Source organism: Nycticebus coucang, chromosome 10, assembly GCF_027406575.1.
Source record: "Nycticebus coucang isolate mNycCou1 chromosome 10, mNycCou1.pri, whole genome shotgun sequence".
In the NCBI taxonomy this organism is placed as follows: domain Eukaryota; kingdom Metazoa; phylum Chordata; class Mammalia; order Primates; family Lorisidae; genus Nycticebus; species Nycticebus coucang.
In genome coordinates, this window is record NC_069789.1 from 114,858,105 (window position 1) to 114,864,104 (window position 6,000).

Sequence of the window (6,000 nt, forward strand, 5' to 3'; positions counted from 1 at the left end):
AACCATTCAGTAGCCTTCTCAGTCTGACTTCTTTCATTCAGCGCAATGCAGTTGAGATTCATCTGTCGCTGCCTGTTTTCCACCGCTGACCAGTGATTGCACGGATGTTCCACAGGCTGTTTGTACGTTCCCTAGTCGAAGGAGATTTGGCTTGTATCAGTCTTTAGTGAGGTGGTGATAATGAACGTGGGACGGTGTTTTTAAAGGCTAAAATTAATGCATGTTATTTGTCATAATGAGTTACTACATCACATCCACTAGTATGGCTAAAATAAACAAGACTATAAGTGACAATGTGGGGCAGCTGGAGGTCTCACTCACTGCTGGTGGGTATGTAAATGGCACAAAATCACCGTGGTCTATGGAATTATGCCCCCCACCCCCACCAAAGATGCCCACATCCTAATCTTTGAAGCCTTTGAACATGTTATCTTACATAGTAAAAGAAACTTTCCAGATGTAGTTAAATTAAAGATCTTGGAGAGGAGTGAGTATCTGGTTATCTAGGTGCCCGTTGTAATCACAGGAAGCTTGAAAGAGTCAGAGAAGGCGATGTGATGATGCAAGCAGATTGTTAGAGAGGTATGATGTAGATCTCAAGGTGTCACACTGCTGGCTTTGAACATGGAGGGAAAGGGTGAGAGGCCAAAAGCCAAGCCTCTAGAAGCTGGAAAAGATGAAGAAACAGATTCTCCCCAGAGCGTTCAGCAGGAACTCAGCATGGCTGACACCTTGATCTTAGCTTAGTGAAAGCCATTCTGGACTCTGACCTCTATAACTGTCAGATAATAAATTTGTATTGTTTTAAGCCACAAAATTTGAGGCAATTTATTACAGCAGCAAAAGGAAACTAATACAACCACTTTGGAAAATGGTTTGGCAGTTACTTTTCTTTTCCTTTTTTTAAAGACAGGGTCTCACCCAGGCTGCAGTGCAGTGGCACAATCACAACTCACTGTAGCCTTGAACTTCTGGGCTCAAGTGATCCTTCTAACTCAGCCTCCCAAGTAGCTAGGACTACAGGCACGTGCCACCATGCCTGGCTTTTTTTTTTTTAATTTTTGTAGAGGTAGGCATTACTATGTTGCCCAAGTTGTTCTTGAACTCTTGGCTTTAAGTGATCTTCCTGTGTCAGCCTCTTAAAGAGCTGGGATTGCAGGTGTGAGCCACTGCTTCTTGTGACAGTTTCTTGTACTCTTGAAACTGTTTCTCGTATCTACCTTATAAACCGGTAATCCCTCTCCTCGGCAATTACCTGAGAGAAATTAAAACACATCCACACAAAGATTCATAGGTAAATATTTATAAGAGCCTAAGCAGAAGAAATTTGCTCAACTATAGGACACTCCATAGTCCTGTCAAGAGATTGCATGAGTTGAAATATGTTAAGTGCTTCAGACTGTGCCATATACATAGTAATTGCTTTATGATTATTCTGTTATTGTTAATTATATATAATATGAATATAAATAAAGCATTATAATAATAACTGATCTATCTATGTATCAGTGAGGATGTATTATATTGTAAACAATAGAAACGCTGAATAATAGCAATTGATTTACTGAATGTATTTTCTAGGGCTGCAAAGTACCACTGATTGTATGGCTTAAACAACAGAAATTTATTTTCTCAGCAGGGTGCGGTGGCTCACACATGTAATCTCAACCCTCTTGGAGGCCGAGGCAGGTGGATCACTCGAGCTCACAAGTTTGGATACCAGCCTGAGCAAGAATGAGACCTCGTTTCTAAAAAATAGCTGGGCACTGTGGCAGGTGCCTGTAGTCCTGGCAACTTAGGAGGCTGAGGCAAGAGGATTACTTGAGCCCAACAGTTTGAGGTTGCTGTGAGTTGTGACACCATGGCACTCTACCAGGGGCATGAAAGTGAGACTCTGTCTCAAAAAAGAAAAAAAAAAAGAAATTTTCTCATAATTCTAGAATCTATAAATTTAAGGTCAAGTTGTCAACAAGGTTGGTTTCTTCTAAGGCCTCTCTCTTTGGATTATAGATGGATGTCTTCTCCTTGTGCATGTCTGTGTCCTAATCTCTTCTTATAAGGACATCAGTTCACACTGGATTAGGGCCCACCATATGACCTCGTTTCAACTTTATGACCTCCTTAAAGATACTCTCTCTAAATACAGCCCCTGGCTCAGCACCTATAGCACAGTGGTTATGGCGCCAGCCACATACACCCAGGCTTATGGGTTCAAACCTAGCCTGGGCCAGCTAAACAACAATGACAACTGCAACAAAAATATAGCCAGGTGATGAGGGGGGCGCCTGTAGTCCCAGCTGCTTGAGAAGCTGAGGCAAGAGAATCACTTAAGCCCAAGAGTGTGAGGTTGCTGTGAGCTGTGACACCTCGGCCCTCTACCGAGGGCAACATAGTGAGACTGTCTCAAAAAAAAAAAAAAAAGATAAAGTTTATGATGTGTATATTTAACCACATATTCAACCACATATTTTTTGAGACAGTCTCACTCTGTCGCCCAGGCTTGAGTGCTGTGGCGTCATAGTTCACAGCAAGCTCAAATTCCTGGGCCCCAGGATCCTCTTGCCTCAGCCTCCTGAGTAGTTGGGACTACCGGTGCCCACCACAGCATCCAGCTAATTTTTCTATTTTTAGTAGAGACGAGGTCTCACTCTTGCTCAGGCTGCTCTCAAACTCCCTGAGCTCAACCAATCCTTCTACCTCAGCCTTCCAAAGTGCTGAGATTATAGGCGTGAGCCATGGTGCCCAGCCTTAACCATAGTTTTAAAAAACATCCAGCAAACCATTTTGTTAAGTTATGTTTCATCTTGTTATCTTGACATTGTTCGTTGCAACAAAATTTTAAACTATAGTTTTGTTTGGTTATTATGAAATAGCAAAATAACAATGATGGCTGACTTTAACTATGATTAGTGCATAACTTTGGCATTCTGACAATGGGTAGGCAAGGCTGGGATGAGTAATAAAATGAAGTCTCCAGCACACAAGTGAAAAATAACGTGATGAATAGTTGGAGTCCTGCAAAACGTCCCTCCAGTATCATATCCATTGTTGTGAGTGTCCAGTGAACACTAAAGTAGCCACTGGATTCTACATTCTGCTGTATTTGCTTATTACAAACACATCTGCTTATCCTTCTTTCCATCTCAGTGATTCTGAATGAGGGACAAATTTGCTCCCTGGAGGACATTTGGCAATGTCTTGTCACAACTTTTCATTCCTTTGTGTGGAGAGGCGTGCCATTGACATTGAGTGGGTAGAAGCCAGATGCCATCAACATCCTACAATGCACAGGACACCTGCAGAAAACAGAGAATTCTCTGGCCCCAACTGTCAATTGTGCTGAAGTTGACTGTAGTCAATCTCTTCATTTGAATAATTTGCAGACATTGGTACACTTTAGTCTGAAACACTTTATTGCACACATTATTAACTCAAGCTCAATATTTGCTTCTAGCTCCTTTTTCCAATGGTAAAGTTTACATACAATGAAATGTACATAGGCAGTGCCCATAGCTCAGTGGGTATGGCACCAGCCACATACACCAAGGCTAGCGGGTTCGAACCCAGCCTGGGCCAGCTAAAACAACAATGACAACTGCAACAACAGCAACAAAAATAGCCAGGCATGGGGCAGGCACCTGTAGTCCCAGCTACTTGGGAGGCTGAGGCAAGAGAATTGCTTAAGACCAAGAGTTGGATGTTGCTGTGAGCAGTGATGCCATAGCCCTCTACTGAGACTTGTGATGCTATAGCCCCCCTACAACTTGAGACTCTGTCTCAAAAAAAAGAAATTCACACTTTCTAAGTACACCATTCAATGAGTTTTGACAAATATATGTGCCCAACTATAAAAAAAAAGAACATTTCCCTACCCGAGAAACTCACTTCATGCTATTCCCTGTCAACTCCTACCTTGCCCCTCCCCGAGTCCTACCCTAGGCAATTACTTAATGTTCTGATTTTTTGTTACCGTAGATTAGCTTTGTCTGTTCTAGGTCTTTTTTATAAATAGAATCATATAATGTGATCTTTTGTGTTTCTTTCACTCAGAATGGTTTTGTGATACTCACCCATGTTGTTATATGTACTGGTCGCCTGTCCCTGTTCAATTGCTGTGTAATATTCTGTTGCATGGAAATACCCACTTTATCCCTTTTCATGTTCACAGACACCTTGGATATTTACAGTTTGGTGTTTTATTATGAATAAAGCTGCTATCAGCATTCTCACACAAATATATTTATAGACATATATTTTCATTCCTTTGGGGGCGAATACCTAAGAATAAATTTCTTGGTTGTAGAGGGGGTGTCAATTTACTTCATAAGAAAACGCCAGACTTCTATCCAAGTTGGCTCTTTGAGCTTCTAATGGCTGCTATAACAAATCAGCACAAACTTAGTCACATAAAATGGCATGAATTGGGGCGGCACCTATGGCTCAGTGGGTAAGGCACCAGCCCCATATACCAAGGGTGGTGGGTTCAAACCCAGCCCTGGCCAAATTGCAACAACAAAAAAAATAGCCAGGCGTCGTGGAGGCTGAGGAAAGAAAATCGCCTAAACGCAGGAGTTGGAAGTTGCTGTGAGCTGTGACACCACAGCACTCTACTGAGGGCAATAAAGTGAGACTCTGTTTCTAAAAAAACAAAAACAAAAAAATGCCATGAATTTGTTATCTTACAGTTCTGGAAGTTAGATGTCTGCAATAGGTTTTGCAGGGCCAATCGTCCCCAAGGCTCAGAGGGGGATTATTTTCCATCCCTTTTCCAGATTCCAGAAGCCACCTTTATTCCCTGATCCCATCACTCCAACCTTTGCTCCTTCATCTCCTTCTCTGACTATGATCCTCCTGTCTCCCTGTACAGACCCTTGGGATGACAGTTAGGGTCTACCCAAGTAATCCAGATCGTCTCCCCATCTCAAGGTCTTTAACTTAATCCCATCTGCAAAGTCCCTTCTGCCACGTAAGATCACATATGCACAGGTTCTAGGGATGAGGACGTGGACATCTATGGGAGCTATTATTCTGCCTACCTTCTATTTTTTTGTGTGGGGGGGATATTATTATGCCTTCTTTATCAACATTTGACATTGTCAGTCTTTTCTTTTCTTTTCGTTCCTTGTCTTTCCTTTTCTTTTTTTCTTTTGCTTTTTTGAGATGTGGTCACACTCTTGCCTAGGCCAGAGTGCAGTAGTGTCTTCATAGTTTACTGTAACCTTGAACTCTTGGGCTAAAACAATCCTCCCACCTCAGCCTTATGAGTAGCTAGGATTACAGGTGCACACAACCTGTCCTGACTACTTTTTTTTTCTTTTCTGAGACATAGTCTTACTCTGTTGCCCAGCCCAGAGTACAGTGGTGTCATTGTAGCTCACAGCAACCTCAAACTCCTGGGCTCAAGTGATCCTCCTGCCTCAGCCTCCCAAGTAGCTGGGACTACAGGTGCCAGCCACAATGCCCAGCTAATTTTTCTCTTTTTAGTAGAGATGGGGTCTAGTTCTTGCTTAGGCAGGTCTTGAACATCTGAGCTCAAGTGATCTACCTGCCTCAGCCTCCCAGAGTGCTAGGATAATAGTAGTGAGCTACTGAGCCTAGCCTTTAAAAAAAAAAATTTTTTTTTTTTTGTAGGGTGGCTCCTGTGGCTCAGTGGGTAGGGCGCCGGCCCCATATACCGAAGGTGGTGGGTTCAAACCCGGCCCCGGCCAAACTGCAACAAAAAAATAGCCACGCGTTGTGGTGGGTGCTTATAGTCCCAGCTACTCAGAAGGCTGAGGCAAGAGAATCAGGAGTTGGAGGTTGCTGTGAGCTGTGTGATGCCATGGCACTCTACCAAGGGCAATAAGGTGAGACTCTGTCTCTACAAAAATAAAAAAAGAAGAAGAAAAAATTTTTTGTAGCTGCTGGCGAGGTGGTTCACACCTGTAATCCTAGCATTCTCGGAAGCTGAGGCAAGCGGATTGCTTGAGCTCAAGAGTTCAAGATCAGGGCGGCGCCTGT